The sequence below is a fragment of the Mauremys reevesii genome, linkage group 6 (assembly GCF_016161935.1).
Source record: "Mauremys reevesii isolate NIE-2019 linkage group 6, ASM1616193v1, whole genome shotgun sequence".
Classification (NCBI taxonomy): Eukaryota; Metazoa; Chordata; order Testudines; family Geoemydidae; genus Mauremys; species Mauremys reevesii.
In genome coordinates this window covers 117,726,844-117,743,443 of record NC_052628.1, presented here as the reverse complement: position 1 = coordinate 117,743,443, position 16,600 = coordinate 117,726,844, and the positions used below count along the sequence as shown (strand labels likewise).

General features: G+C 51.4%; 1 protein-coding gene across 1 annotated transcript in view; it reads right to left on the bottom strand.

Moving 5' to 3' along the window:
- LOC120407614 (prolactin-releasing peptide-like) overlaps positions 1-16,600 on the bottom strand; it is an 82,358-nt gene that overhangs the window by 39,576 nt on the left and 26,182 nt on the right. The gene's annotated exons all lie outside the window — the stretch shown is intronic.

The window sequence follows — 16,600 nt, the reverse complement described above, 5'->3', positions numbered from 1 at the left end:
TGTCCCCAGTCACAGCTGCCCTCCAGCCCCACAATTCCCCACTGCCCAATCTCACAATTCTCCTTCTCTTCTCCCGCCTTCAGCCCCAGCAATCCCTGCCCTCTGCTGCCCCACCACACCCCCAGCCCCACCCATTAGCCCGGCCATACCCGGCCAATCCCGTCTCTGTCTCCCCCTCCAGCTGCCGGATGACGGGTCTCACTCACCACAATCCTCTCCACCACAGCCGCCTTGCAGCAGTGCGGCTCCAGCGTGTCCTGCCCTCTGTCCTGTGCAGCAAGACACGCGGGTAGATGGCCCGCAGGAACCTGAGCTGCTGCCCTCATCCTGTACCCACTGGGAGTGGGGATAGCGAGAGAGAACCTGTTAGCTAGGGACCTTCCTCCCACACACCAGCTCCAGGGCTCAGGCCTCAGTGGGGATTGTGGGAGCCGCCTAGTGTCAAATCCCCCGACTCCTACACAAGCAGGACTGGGAACTGGGACAGTGCCTGTGGGGAGAGACCTCGGCTGTTGTGGGACAAACACCCCATCTTGGGGTCCCACATCAGGATGTACATGGGCCCCATTGGGGTGGTGGATCATCAGGGACAAGACCCTCGGCAGGGGGTGGGGATGCTGGGAAGGGACAGGACAATCTTGGTTCCAGCCCAGGTGGGAACATTTGTACCTTGTCTCTGCCCTGGAGCTGCTCTCCGATGACCTTGAGCAGCTTCCTCTGTAGTCATCTCCAGCCATTCCTCCGCCGCTGACTCCGTGGGGTCCTGCACCGGGAGAGAGAACAGGGGATGTCTGCTGCCCCTTGGGGAAGGACAGGGGTGTGGTGGGGCGCAGGATGGGACCCCCTTCCCACCTCAGGCACCCAGGGCAGATCGGGCCCACACCTCCCTCTCAGGGCTGCCTTCAGCCCAACCCGCCAACAGCTTCAGAAGCCCATAGCAGAGCCCCCCCTCTGTCCAGGACTCCACGGGAGGTGCCGACTCCAGCCCGGAGCATCAAGGGACAAAGTGGCAGCAGCTCTTGATGCCCCCACCCCCAGCTCCCTTGCTGCAGGGGCAGCTGTGTGACTGCTGCTGGTGTCAGTGGGGTTCACGTGGCTCAGGCCAGACACCTGGGCTGGGGACACCCCCGCCATATCACTGGGAGAGTGTCTGGGCCCAGGGTGTTGTCCCCGTCCTCACCCCTCCTCAGCCCAGCCTGGCTCCTCACCTGGAACAAAGCAGCAGCGGAGTGGGGAGATAACTTGAAGAACCTATTAGCTAGGACCTTCTCCCCACCCATAGCTCAGGGCTCCAGGCCTCAGTGGGGGGGATTGTGGAGACGCCTAGTGTCAAATCACCTGACTCCTACACCAAGCAGGACTGGGAACTGGGACAGTGCTTGTGGGGAGGAGACCTCCGGCTCATTGTGGGAGAAACACACCATCTTGGGGTCCCATCAAGGATGTACAAAGGGCCATTAGGAGTCAGTGAGGATCATCGAGGAGAGAAGACCCTCGGCAGGGGTGGGGGATGTAAGGAAGGACAGGACAATCTTGGTTCAGCCCAGGTGGTTTATTTGTACCTTGTCTCTGCCTGGAGCCTTCTCCGGAAGTGACTGAGGCAGCACCTCATTCAGTCATCTCCAGCCATTCCTCCACTTGCTGACTCCAGTGGGGTCCCTGCACCCAGGAGAGAACAGGGGATGTCTGTGCCCCTTAGGGAAGGACAGGGGTGTGGTGGGGCGCGGGATTGAGACCCCCTTCCTCAGGCACCCAGGGCAGATCGGACCCACGCCTCTCCAGGGCTGGTGGGGATAGTGAGAGAGAGAACCTGTTAGCTAGGACCTTCCTCCCCACCCACACCAGCTCCAGGGCTCAGGCCTCAATGGGGGATTGTGGGAGCCGCCTAGTGTCCAAATCCCCGACTCCTACACAAGCAGGACTGGGAACTGGGACAGTGCCTGTGGGGGGAGGAGACCTCGGCTGTTGTGGGACAAACACCCCCATCTTGGGGTCCCCACATCAGGGATGTACAAGGGGCCCATTAGGGGTGGTGGATCATCAGGGACAAGACCCTCGGCAGGGGTGGGGATGCTGGGAAGGGACAGGACAATCTTGGTTCCAGCCCAGGTGGGGAACATTTGTACCTTGTCTCTGCCTGGAGCTGCTCTCCGATGACCTTGAGAGCAGCTTCCTCTGTGGTCATCTCCAGCCATTCCTCCGCCGCTGACTCCGTGGGGTCCCTGCGGGAGAGAAGGGAACAGGGGATGTCTGCTGCCCTTGGGGAAGGACAGGGGTGTGTGGTGGGAGCGCAGGATAAAGGACCCCTTCCCACCTCAGGCACCCAGGGCAGATCGGGCCCCACCTCCCTCTCAGGGCTGCCTTCACACTGTCCAGGACTCCACGGGAGGTGCCGACTCCCCAGCCCGGAGCATCAAGGGACAAAGTGGCAGCAGCTCTTGATGCCCCACCCCAGCTCCCTTGCTGCAGGGCTGCAGGGGCAGCTGTGTGACTGCTGCTCGTGTCAGTGGGGTTCACGTGGCTCAGGCCAGACACCTGGGCTGGGGACTCCCCCCCCCGCCATATCACTGGGAGAGTGTCTGGGCCCAGGGTGTTCATCCCCGTCCTCACCCTCCTCAGCCCAGCCTGGCTCCTCACCTGGAACAAAGCAGCAGCGCCCAGAGGCGCTGCTGCTGGAGCCCCAGGCACTGCTGCTGTCCCGTGCTGAGCTGATGGTGCTGGGATCTTCTAGCTCCTGGTCTGAGGGGGCTGAAAGATCCTCAGAGCCCGGGCAGGGCGATGCCCCCTGCTGGGAATGACGGCTGGGCTCCTGGGGCCGCTGCTGCCCACATAACAGGCCCCAGAGCCTCCCTGCCCGGCGCCCCTCCTGGGCTGGGTCCTGTCCGCAAAACCTCATCCTGAGCCAACTCCACCTGGGCTTGGTCGGGGCCTCTCCCAGGTCGGCGCCTGCGCCGGAGCTGGTTTGTTCTCCAGAAGGCTGGGAACTTCCGCCTTCTGGCCTGGATGGGAGCTGCTTCCGCCAGCGGGACGGAGAGGTGGCTCTGCCCCTGGGAAGATGGCCGCTCCCGAAGGCTCTGGGGGCACCTGCAGAGCCTTCCTCCTGAACCTCCGCAGGAGCTTGGCCATCCTGGAATCGAGCGGGAACAGGTGTGAGTCTGGGGTCACTCCTGGGCCTTTTGGTCCCTCCTCAGCCCTGCTCCAACCAGAGCAGCCCCTTCTCCCCCCATAGGAGCGCAGGGAGTGCAAGCTACACACACTGGCAGGAGTTCATTGCGTGATCTGCTCCCCCTCAACGTTCCCCCTCGTCATCCCTGCTGCTGCTGCTAGATCCAGGAAGTCTCATCCATTTAGAGCAATGGGGTCAGTCCCAAAGACCATCGGTTACTCTGGACAAGCAGCTCCTCCAGGATCCTGACATGCCAGCACTTTACACACCTTCCTGCAGCCTCCCAACCCCATGGCCTGTAGCCATGGGACCCGACCCTACTGATGGCAAACAGGCCTCAGCTACTGGCTCAGGGTCACACCGAGTGTCAGAGCCATGGATGGACCCTTCCCTAACCACTGCTGCACACTCCCTCCCACAGCTGGCAATCGCAACCAGGCCCTAGTGTCCGCTCCCCCTGCCTTTGAGAGGGAGTGTCACTCCTGGCTCCATTGCTGCCTATTGATCTGTGGGACTGGGCTCTCTGGGCCTCACATCCCCGAATGGGCTTTAAAGAAGACAATGGTTAAAGTTTGGCCCCAACTCTTTCTTGTTTCTTTACACTTGCCATTTTAGCAAAGTTTAGAATTCTTGACGTTCAACACCTGGAAACATCCCTTTCTCCTTCGCAGACAGCTTGAGCATCCCTCCTCACCCAGGCTCACTGCTGCCAGGAGTTAGAGAATCCACCCTATTCCCCTTGGACCTACCCAAGAAGTCCCACAGCAAAGTGGGGACAGAGCCAGAAAGAGAAGCCAACAGTCCTGACTCCTGTTCTAACTAACAGACAACAACCCCCACAGAGGCAGGGAGAGAGCCCAGGAAATAATCACTCAATTAGGAATCTTTTCTGCACCCTCTCTAATATTTTAACATAATATTCAAAATGTGGACACAAGAACTGGATTCAACATTCCAGTTTCAGGCTCACCAATGCTGGATCACTTCCCTTTCCATACTCACTACTCTATCCAGCCAAGAATGGTTTTAACCTTTTTTACCACAGTTTCACATTGACAGATTATGGTGAGCAGCTCATCCACTATGGCCCCCAAATCCTTTTCAGAGTCACAGCTTTCCAGCGGACTGTCCCCCATTCTGTAGGGTGCTGCCTGACTCCTCTGTTACTGGCAGGCTGGCTTTGCATGTGGCTTTATTAAAAGCTAATGATTCAGTAAGTAGTTTAGAAGAACTAGCCCATTAGAGAGAGAATCATGAATTGCTCAAAGACAACGAATGGAGAAAAGCAGCAAGAGCAAACAAACACGTTTGGTTCTGGCTTATTTCCTTGGTCTTAAAAGAGAGTAACAAGGACCTGAGTCTCCTCCCTCACAATAGCCCCATGCTCAGCCCAATCAGCATTGAGACTCTGAGACTCAGAAAGCGGAGAGGTCTCACCAGCTGTCGCAGGTCACCACCGGAGGGAGTCCCTCGTAGAGCACTATTCCAGCCACATCTTTGGGAGGGCCTCCCGCAAGGAGAGTTGGAGCGCAACCCCCCACCCCTGCCCCCCACTCCACATGCGCACACAGGTCCTGGTGGTGAAAGGAGAGCAGGGGGAAAGGACAAAGATGCAAGAGAAGAAGAGAAAGGAGGGAGAGACAGGAAAAGGGAAAACAAAAAGGAGAAACCCCAATGTCCCCAGTGATTCTAAGGGACAAAGTCCTAGGTCAGAAATAAAATGCTGCCCCCACAATCTAGTGTTTTCCTTTCCTAAAAATCAGCCGGCACCTGATGGATCAGACTGAACAGGTTCCAAATCTTTCAGAGGCTCTTACCTTCTATATAGGGACGTCTGTTTTCTGGCAAAATCAATAATTGAAGAAGAGAAAACTCTGAAGAGGGTCCTCGTTACGCTCACGTAGGTAAAAGTGAATTATCTCGGTACTCAAGGAGAGACCTCGAGATGGAGACGCGCTGAAGCAAAGCCACAGGGATCTCCAAGGTTGCCCCTGTCATGCACCCCTGTCCTGCCTGGATGATGTCAAGAGCTCTCTGTGAGATCATCGCCTCCCACCACCTTTGTCCAATAGGCTGAGGTCCTGCCAAAGGCCCTTGTGATGTCACTGCCACACCCACCCCTCCCCCGCAGTGCTGATGTCCTGCCCCTGTCCAGCCACATTGGATGTTTGTGCTGCTTTCCCTGGATCACCCCACTCAATGACTCTTCATTGTGGGGATGACACCGACTATACAGTAGAACACGAGACGCTCTTCCCCATGCTACGCTCAGTTGTTCATAAATTAGTAGACTTTATGGACAGAAGAGACAATTAGACCATGGAATCTGACACCCTGCATATCACTTGCTTTCTGTATAGCATAGTAGCTAGTTTTGACTAAACACGTTCCAGAAAGGCATCTAGTCTTCATTAGAAGACCTCAAGAAATGGGAATTCCCACCACTTCCCTTTCTAGTTTATTCCTTTGGTGATTCATCCTCACTGTTGACTATTTGTGCCCTATTTCTAATATGAATTGGTCTCTTTGAGTTTCCAGCCACTGGGACTTGTTATGCTTTTCTCTGCTAGATTAATGAGCCCTTTAATATCAGCTATTTTCTCTCCATGAAGTCACTTCAACACTTCAATGACATCACCTCCTGATCTTTTTGATAATCTAAACATGCTGAGCTCTTTCAGTAGTTCACTAGCAGGCATTTTTCTCCAGCCCTCAAAACGTTTCATTGCTTTTTGCTGCCCCATCTCCAATATTTCAAAATCTTTTTCAAAGGCGGACGCCAAAACTGGATGCAGTATTCCAGGATCAGTCTTACCGATGGTGCGTCACCTCCCTGTGCTCCTCACTGCTCTTTTCATCCAGCCAATGATGGCGTTAGCCCTGGGCACCACAGCATCACACTGGGTGCTCATGTTGAATGGCTTGCCCAGCATGGCCTCTCAATCCTCTTCACAGTTAGTGCTTTCCTGGATACACTTCCCCATTCTGCAGGTGTGGCCTGCATGCTTTGCTGCTAGGTGTAGGACCTTTCCTTTGGTTCTTTTCAAACTTGTTTTCTTTGAATGGGTCCAGCTTATCACGGGATCCGATTGCTCTGCGTCACTGCCCTGTCCTCAGCATTAATTACCGCTCTGCTAGTATTTGATCACCCACCCACGTTAGTGGCAGTGATTTTATATTGCGTTGCAGTTCACTGATATTTATTTTCAAGAATTAATCCTTGAGAAATGTTAGGGGGCTTATTCCTTCACCCTCTCACTTCCCTAGTCCTTCTCGCATGAACAGAGAGCAACAATACCCGAAGTCTGAAGGTGCAAACAATTTGATGTTTATTGGGGTCAACTTCCAGCAAGCATGATTCCAGTTTCCTTCCTTAGTGTCTCCCTTCCCAGCTCTGACACCACCGAGCCTTGCCTCTGTCCCTGTTCCTAGTCCCTGTTCTCAGTCCCCCCTTAGCAAAACATGATCCCAATTCCCCCACCCCCAGTTCCCATCCCCCCCTTACTTCCTGACTGACTGCAGACTACATAGAAAAACTTGAGTTCTGCTTAGCTAGACCTTAACCAGTCATTGTACTGACATTTAACTAACCAATCCTAACATACTGTAACATGGTTATTTAACCAATTATATCCCACCAGCCTCTCTATGGCTCCTCTTCACCAGTGGTTTTCAACGTATTTACATTGTGAGCTGCACATGCAGCTCTCTGTGTTATGTGGGCCGCATCCACACAACATATATACTACCTGAATGGCTCTGAGGATGTCACATGGGCTGCAGCTGTGTGCTGATTGGGCCCTGGGTTAAGAACTACTGCTCTACACTGAGAGATCTGGCTTGTTTCAGGCCCCATTGCAAAACCCCAGTGTAAACAAGGTAATGCTGCTAATTGTCACCAGTGTAGCTTAGCCTGGTTTCATGCAGAGATAAGCTACACCAGTTCAACACACCATTTACCTTGTCTACAACGGGACTGTATTAGACCAGCTACACTGAAGACCGGAATCAGGGCAAAACCTCAGGATATGCTTTGCTCAGCTGGAAAAGCTGGATTCTAAAGGTCTTGGCTACAGTGGCAATAGACACAGATACTGCTAAACTAGTCATAGCGGATGGGATATTCCCGCCAACGGAGCCTTGACGAGGAAATGTTACTTTATGGAAGCGCTTGTCCTGTTCCAGAATTGAAAGTGCACTGCAGCGTTGAGAGGCGAGGATGTTTCTCATGGAAATTACTGTGTAACTGTAGTTAAGCTGCATAAATCAGCCGTTGTGTCCCGCAATTTGTAAGCCAGTCGTTAAAGAAAAAATGACCACAGCCCTTCTGGTTTGTGTATCCAGGAATCCTTTCATGGTTTTCAACTTTACAGCTTGCCATTTTGAACAGCTCACCAGCTCAGCTGATGGGATTCACCATGAAACCTGCCTGCTTGCAAACTGCATGAACCCGAATTAGATCACAGCATCGGAATGTGATTTGTTTGGTCTTTGCAGAGGTGTGGCCATTCAAATAAGCAAAGAACTTAATGCACCAATAAATCAAACCTTTTTTGTTGGGGTGGGGGCAGGGTTGTTCTAAAGAATTTCTCCTGTTCCTACTTCCTTTTATGCATCAATCCCATTTGTTAATCCGCGGATGTTCTGGTAGCTCCTGTGCTTAAAACACAACGGCACAGGCCCCAGATAACAAAATGCAGCCCATAGGGCATGTATGGTATGGGGCATTGTTTAATAAGTCTCCTCTGTAGCTCCTGAATGAGTGTGAAAACACAGGCCTGTGATCCATGCCAAGTTAATGAATGTATTTCTCTCCCCCCCGCCCCCCAATCCTCTGTTTCAACGCCACAGCTTCATTTCCTGTACTTTAACAATTGTATTTTGCAAATATGATGCAGTTGCACTGCCTGGTTAAGTGAGGAAAGTCAGCGGAGAGGCAAACAATTCTGACGAGATCAAGAGGGAGGAACGCAGACGCAAAATGGGGTGCTAGGATCTCCTAACACAAAATCGGCTTAACATATGTACAGATATATAGGGACAGAGGCGGATGAAAGCAGATAAATAAAAATGGCCTGAAAGCTAGAGTCTTATTTTACATTGCCGAGGTTTGTCAGGAGATTCTGATAGACTGGTACTGAACTAAAGGGGGAACTGCGGGTGACGGTGAACCCCATAAGGCTTCATGGGAATATGCTTATGAATGTATACATGATATAACTGGAATATGTTTTATGCTACACATGCCATGTAATATATCTACGTAAAGGTTATGATCTACTCAATACACCCCTCCTATTTGTATGCATGTAGCATTTTTGTACTTGAAGTTAGCAATATTGGCTGTATACTTGCTTGATTTCTAAGTAGCCTCTGTAAAGCATTTGAGCAGCTTCTTGAGAAAGGAATGTGCAAGTTAAGTGCCCAATCAAGAAGCACTTAAGAGACAATGGATCTTGGGAGGCTCCAATCCACATAAGAAGTCTACACGAGGACGTTCAAGGTAGCAGGTAAGCCATGGCTGCTGCCTGTAAAAATTGAGTCATGCAGGGACATGTGACTTGCCCATGTGACTCCAAAGCTCCATCTTGGAGCTGGACTTTGTATAGGAGAGAGGAGGAGGCCTCCACCCACAAGAGACAGTCTACTTAAACCTCTGGGAGACCCCTCCATTTTGTCTTCAGCTGGCAAAAGAGAGAGCCTCCAAACCCAAGGATACCCGAAAGAAACTGGAACAAAGGACAGTAACTACAGGGGGGGTGAGTGATTGCTGGACCCAGACCAGAAGGAGACTAGACTGTAAAGGAAGCTTACTGGAACTGGTGAGGTTATAGCTGTATTCAGTTTCTTAGACATAGACTTGCGTGTTCTATTTTATTTTCCTTGGTAATTCACTTTGTTCTGTCTGTTACTACTTGGAACCACTTAAATCCTACTTTCTGTATTTAATAAAATCACTTTTTACTTATTAATTAACCCAGAGTATGTATTAATACCAGGGGGAGGGGCAAACAGCTGTGCATATTTCTCTATCAGCGTTATAGAGGGCAAACAATTTAGGAGTTTACCTTGTATAAGCTTTATCCAGGATAAAATGGATTTATTTGGGTTTAGACCCAATGGGTTTAGACCCCATTGGGAGTTGGGCATCTGAGTGTCCTCAGCTGGTATAAATCTGCATCATTGTATTGACTTCAACTGAGTTGCCTTACACCAGCTGAGGATCTGGGTCACTGGGTTATGCTTGATGTCAGCTCAGTGGTGAGATATATACACAACTGGTCATTTAATTGACTTGCAGGGGGCTGTGATGACATGGTTGTGGCTAGAAGTTGGTTTCTAACAGAGAGATAATTATATTCAGTTCTTGGAACAGCCTAGCCATATGCCAACTTAAAGAGAACTCAAGATCTCAGCTTGGACTATACTAGTGAGAATGGAAATGACTTCTAAAGGGTCATGAAGGGAATCTGAGCATTTAAGTAGCTTCTCCATGAATTATACTAAAAATGAGGCAGCAGCTGCGGAGAAGTCGCATTGGTTCATTTCAGCTATCATGACCAAGAGAATAAGAACAGTAGGCTGATGATACAAATACCATTAGTTGGTTACAACTACAGCTAGTTGGAAAATTTTCATCAAAATTTGCTTTTTTTAACCCCCAAAATGCAAATTTTGTCAAATCAGAATGTTTTGAAAAACATGTTGATTTTGATGAATTTTCTCCACATCCTAAGAAGCATTTTAATAACATTGAAACATCCAATTTTGACATATTGGGACTAGAACAGTTTCATTTTTCAGTTCAAGATGACTTTTTCAAAAAAAACCCTATTTTATCTAAAAACATTTGAAAGTTTTGAGATCGAAATGGGAATTAAAGGTTTCAGTTTTATTAAAATGAAACGTTTTGATTGACCCCCAACCTTTTTTTGGAATTTGATTCCGCTGGAGATAAAATATTTTGTTTTTGTTCCATTTCAGAACGGTAAAAATGCCCCAAAGCACAGAATTTCCTGTGACGTGGTAACTCTGGGTCCAGCTCACTGCTATTGCAATGAAGTGACTGCAGGACGGATCTGCAGAGGTTCGGTGCTTCCGCTCGTGACCAAAGCCTAATGCAATGACATGTTACTCACACGAGGATTCACATGGATCATTCTTAAACTAGATGTTTCCATTTTGAAATACTGAGGTGGCCTCCAGCCCTCTTTTAGGAAGCTTCTGTCGCTCCTGCCCATGGGGGGGGTGGGAGAGGGGCGAATGGAAAGAACTTGGAGAACTGCAAGAGAACTTGGAGAGTGACCTTTGCAAACGTCTAGCCGCACAGTTTCAGAGTGTTGGGCTGGGTTTTAGGCATGTGACGCCCATTCAAGGCAGTGGGGAGTGGGCACTTTAAATCCACTGCAAACTCTTGAACACTGCTGGGTCCAATCACTGACTTCTCTGCACCAACCCAAGAGGAAAGCAACTCACTCCACTGAAGCCACCAGAATTACACCCAGCATGTATCTGGCCCACTGAGTTAACCCTCCCAGCTCCCAGCCTTGACAACGCTGCTTTCAAATGCAGACAGACATTTGACTGGTTTCACAACAATGGAGACTTGCGGAAGAGACAGACAGAGTGGGTGTGTGCTGTAAAAGAGCTGGGGCTGCTGCTGCTTGCTGTGGGCTGGAAATCCTGTCAGGAACAGGCAGCAAGTTTCTTTTGACTTGATTGCTTGGGTAGAGGTGGGGAGCTCTGTAAGCACAACTCGGCAGGATTTCCCTGTCCCACGGGACTGCCTCCTCCTCTCTGTCCAGCCCTTCGGAGAATGTGTTGAGGGAAATAAAGGTGAAGCTCTGAGCTGAGGCCAGGCATTGTTAGTAAAATTGCAGTGTCTTGAGGCTCCATCTTCTTCAGGGTCGATGGGTCATCACAGGCTTCTTCAAGGCACCAAGACACTGAATTGAAAACCTCAGGGCTACAGGATCGAACACATGAATCTCATTCGCCCCGGGACTCGCACTGTTTGCTTTCCATTTCCCTTCTCCCAAGCTGTGTGCCTCTCCTCCAGGGGGGAGCTGGAGCCGGTTCCCACAGGTTCCCAAGAACCGGTTGCTAAAATTAGACCTCCGTGGAGAGCCTGTTGTTAAAGGGCCAGGTGTGGGCAAAGATCTGTTGCTCCCAGGAGTCCCAGCTGGGGAGGCTGAGGCTCCCCCGGCCCTTCCCCCGCTTCCCCCCAGCTGCAGCATGGCCAGCCGCCGGCACCAGCTGGGCAGCTGAGCTTGGGAGTCGTCCTGCTGCCGCTTTTTGAGGCAGCAGGTGTGTGTGGGGGGGTCCTGCTGCAAGCTCCAGGGCTGGCCAGGAGGGAGGGGGCAAGTGGGTCCATTGGCCCAGGCCCTGCAGGGCCCCTGGCCCCATGAGGATGTCTCCTCCCAGCCCCCTTACCGCCCGCCCCCACCCCCACACAGCTGCAGCATGGCCAGCAGCTGGGCAGCTCAGCTGTGATCCTGAGTCGTCCTGCTGCTTTGAGCTGCCAGCAAGGTAAGGGGGAAGGGCTGCAAGCTCTAGGGTTGCCGGGGCGAGGGGGCAATTTGCCCCAGGCCCTGCAGGGGCTCCTGGCCCCACGGGTATGTCTCCCCTGCCCTGGCCTCCCCGTTCCCCCCTCTTAAATCAGAACTTTTTATAGGAAACCAGTTGTTAAGATTTTGGCAGGTCATCACTGGCACCATGTGTATCTCGACCAACATTAGAGGGGTGAAATACAGTTTGCTAAGACTTCTGTGCTAATTTATTGCTGTAGCGAAATGCCCAGACCCTATATGGCCAATCAGCAAGAACTCTAAGCAACCCTCCGCTCCTAAAGTGCAGGACAGGACCCCCAGCTGCAGGAATGACCTCTTTGCACACCCCTCCCCCCCACACTCAGTTGGTGCACTGAGCTGAGCCAGACCAGAGACTGAATATAGCCTTGAAAATGTGGCCCATCTTCATAACACCAAGCACTAGAAACTGACTTCAAGAGAACCTATTTGTTAGGGTTGAAAGTTCAGCCACTGATGGTTCCCCACCCCCTACCCCCAGGCCTCCCACCATAGCCAGCCTCACCTGGCCTTTGAGACTCCTGAGAACCACAGGGATAGGGCCAGTGAGGTTTCTTGGTAAGGAACAAGTCCGACGGATTCAGGGCTGTGCATCCGGACTGCCCCTTGTGAGCCTAGCGCTGGAAGCTTTGGGACCACCTGTATCAAGTTGGTTCCAAGAGCCCAAGCCAGTGTATTGATGGAAGAGCTCTCTCAGGAGGTCAGGTATTGGGGGGGAAACAGGTTGGAGCGCTATGACCAGTATTTAGGATCGGGACTCTGGAGTTCACAGTGCTGCTACGAGAGGCCACCTGACATTGTGACTGTGGCCACAGCAGCTCAGACTGTTGATGAGTCTATGGATGAGACTTGGTCTACACCTAAGTTAGGTCAGCACGTTGCCCTGTGGTTGGCCACACTCCTGCGTGACATTGCCATGGCAACCTAACCTGCACGGTGGATGCACCTGTGTTGACAGAAGAAGGCTTCCATCGCTGAAGCGCCTGTCTGTCGGGAAGTGGTGGCCTACACTAAAGGAAACCCCATTTCTGTTGGTGTGGGCTGTGTCTATACCACGGCCATACTGGCCAATACAGTGACAGAGCTCTGTTGGTACAGCCCCCCTGTACTGTACATGTACCCGTAGGGTTAGACTCCCATTAGGATTCTTTTAAGCATGTTGAGCTTGAATGATTGGAACGGGGGTGCAGGAAGGATCATAGAATATCAGGGTTGGCAGGGATCTCAGGAGCTCAGCTAGTCCAACCCCCTGCTCAAAGCAGGACCAATTCCCAACTAAATCATACAGCATCATAGAATAGCAGATAGAATCACAGAATATCAGGGTTAAACTGGAGCCACGTCTCCTGCTACGCTGAGTGGGAAATCGAGGACTTGGGCCTAACTCTTTAGAGTGTACGCAGCTAATCATCCGAGGGCCTTGGAGCGCACTGTCAATGCCTTTTGAACAGGGTTCTCTCTTCTTTGCAGAATATGGCCCCGAGAAGAACGCAGCAGGTGGGGGCGGGGCCGTCCACGGAGCAAGCCTACATCTCCAAGGTGGTTCTGCTGGGGAGCGCGGCCGTGGGAAAGTCAAGCACAGCCTTCCGCCATGTGAAAAAGGACGTCAGGGAATCCGTGCCCACTGTGGGATGTGAGTGAGTGGCAGCAATGAACTAATCCTTTGGTGCAACACAAAGGGCCTGATCTGCATCTCCCTTGTAGCAGGAGTGTCTCTGCTGAAGTCAGCGGAGCGACGCTAGCGTGACGTTTGGTTTTGCTTAAGCTCTCAGGCCCAGCAGAGCAGCAGCAGGACGTCACTCAGCAGGCAGGGTTAGGGGCTCCAGCTGGCAGCTCTGGCGGCTAACGGAACGTGACCCAACAGACCCCCAACGGTACAGCCCGTGAGCGCGGGGTTAGTTTGGTTTCTCCGCTCAGGCACAGGACTGACAACGGCGAGATCCGGAAAAGTCTGGTTAAGGCGGCACAAGCTGTGCAGGCTGATGTGCCCATTTTAAAAGCTGGGCCTTGTCTGACGCTGCTCTTCAGAGCTGGATCTTTAGGCACCAACCTAAGAAGCACGTCTGAAAAAAGTCAGGCCTCAGCATCTCCTGCTCCACCGACACCAGTGGCAAAGGGCCTTTGGAGTTCACTGGCAGGGAGGCTCAGGCCCCAGGCAGGACACATTTCTCTGCTGGGGTAGATTGGAGACAGGAAATCATGAACAGGGGACCAGCAACACAGCTGTGTTCATTGTAGAGTCAGAGTGACAGCTAGCGGTTCATTGCAGGTAGTGCAGCATTTAAATAGGTCACCTCAGCGGAGCGTTTTGGTCTACACCTGCCAGTTCTGAGTAACCCAAGAGAGTGTTCACCATTTACTATTCAATGTTATAGATTTTCCCCTCTGCGTTCTCTCCGTGCTCTCCCCCTAGTCCTGGCTCTCCCAGCTGCCCCCACAGAAATACTACCAATCGCACTGTATTATCTCTGGATGGGTGCCAGTCCCAGTCCCAGCGCTCACTGCGACATTGCACCACGTTCTTACTCTCGCTGCACAAACTGACACAGGCGCATCCTGGAATCCCAGGAACTGCGCTTCAGAGTCCGATCTAGTGGGTTTGGGTTGGAACCACCCCTTGTAGAATTCCTGGGTGTCAGAAAAACAGACGTAACACTCTGTTCTGCCCTGTTTGTGACAGAGGACGTATGACAACGGAGCCTCCAACGGATGACATTTAAAAGGCTATCTTCCCAGACTCCCAGCAGCTCTGCCCATGATATCGCTCCAGTCACTCTAGTCAAAGCAGCCCATCTAGACTCTCCAATGTGATCAGCAAACCTGCCTTTGACATTTTCCTGCTGTTTCAACAGACACCCACTCTCACTAGAACTAGGTGAAATTTCAGCTGAACATTTTTTCTGAAAAAGCTGCAGATCCAGGGACACGACCACATTTTAGGAGTTCATGGTAACAGTGTTCATGTAGCCAGGTTGGTCCCAGAATATTGAAGAGACAAGGTAGGTGTTTTATTGGACCAATTTCTGTTGGTCGAGAGGACTAGGGTGACCAGATGTCTCAATTTTACAGGGACAGTCCCAATATTTGGGGCTTTATCTTATCTAGGTGCCTGTTACCCTCCACCCCCATTCCGATTTTTCACACTTGCTGTCTGGTCACCCTAGAGGGGACAAGCTTTTGAGCTTTACAGAGCTCTTCGGGCTCTGGGTAGGAAGCAGAGGATTTAGCTGAAACACTCCGGTTCCTTCCTCAGACCTGAAGAAGAGCTCTGTGTAGCATGAAAGTGTGTCGCTTCCCCCAACAGAGGTTGGTCGAGATAAGATCTTATCTCACCCACCTTGTGAGTTCATGGTAGTTTCACTGAATTGTTTTTTAAAAAAAATCACAATGTTTCATTTTTTTGGTTTGAAATGACTTTCAAAAATTCCTTTAGTCTTATTTTATAATAATTATTTAGAATGGTCAAAATTAAAATAAATGTTTCATTTGACCCAGAATAAAATTTCTCTCGACGTAGAGTCAAAATGTTTGAAACATTTCATGTGGTGTTGGACTTGCAATCCATTTTGTTTTGACTTTTCAAATTGCCAACAACAAAACCAAACCACCATTATTCACCCAGTTCTGCTACGCGCTCCCATCATCAGAAGCAAAAACATTCATCTCAGTAGGCAACATTGGTGGAAAACATGGCTTTAGTTTTTATTGGAGATGTCAACCCAAGGTCGGTTAAGTCTCTTTAGGAAGTTTTGCAAGCTTACAGACCCTGGTATGAGCTAGGGAGGCCATTGATGTTCATGGGACTGATCCCCACCTGTTAGATGTTGACTTCAATGGAGGCAAGGCCAATTTACATAAGCAAGGATCTGGCTCGGTGTCTTTACGTCAGAAATAGGCAGAAAGACCCTTTTCTTCCTGTTTTAAAGAAGGGCCCCGACCTTTGCCAGGAGAGTGGGGATGGAGGGCCCAAGGGGTCTCCCACGCTGCCACACACACCAGGCAGTCACAGTGCCTACACCAAGGAGTGTGGTGTCATTCGCCTACATTACTTGCCACTCAGAGAAAGCTTCTGTCCCTCCCAGGGCTCTCTGGAGAGCTTTGGCTCTGTACTGCCTCCTTTACCTCAAGCCCATGTATTTGTCAGACAATCTGGCCCTTAACCGATGGCTTCTGCCTGTCTACTGTGCACAGCCGCACATTTGAGCTGCTATAGCATTTTCAGACCAAGGATCTTCAAACATTTTGCAGACATTTGCTGGCTTTCGCAGCACTCCAGGGAGGTGGATTTTAATTAGACCCATTTTCCATCTGGGCAAGCTGAGACAGAAAGGTTAGGGGCTAGGCTGGGACTTGGCCCACACATTTGCCTGGGGGAGTATGGGAGAGCAAAGGCCTCTGCCCCCCTTTACGCCTCTGGGCCAGGTGTGCAGGAGCAAACGTGCACCTCTCACTTCCCTAGAGCAGGGAGAGAGGAGCAGGCATGGCCTTGGTGTCACCCCGCCCACTGGCCAGCAGAGCCCTGCCAGTTTGGGGTGGGGCAGGTTTGCTGGCATGGGCTAAGAGCAAGAACAAGCAGTTGTAGCTCAGAAGCATCTGAGCACCTCCCCGGGGCTACTCCTGGGACAGCGCTGCTTCTGTATAATCAGGGCTGTGCTTAGGGGCCCACGCGAGTCTTAAGTGACTTGCCCAAGGTCATGCAAATCAGTGTCGGGGAGACAGTAGTATTTCTGTTACAGCAGCACCCAACAGGGGCCAGGCACTGTACAGCTGGATTAGAACTCAAGACTCCTAATTCCCACCCTGCCATCACATTTCCTCCAGCTAGACAGCTGCAAAACCAAAGCTT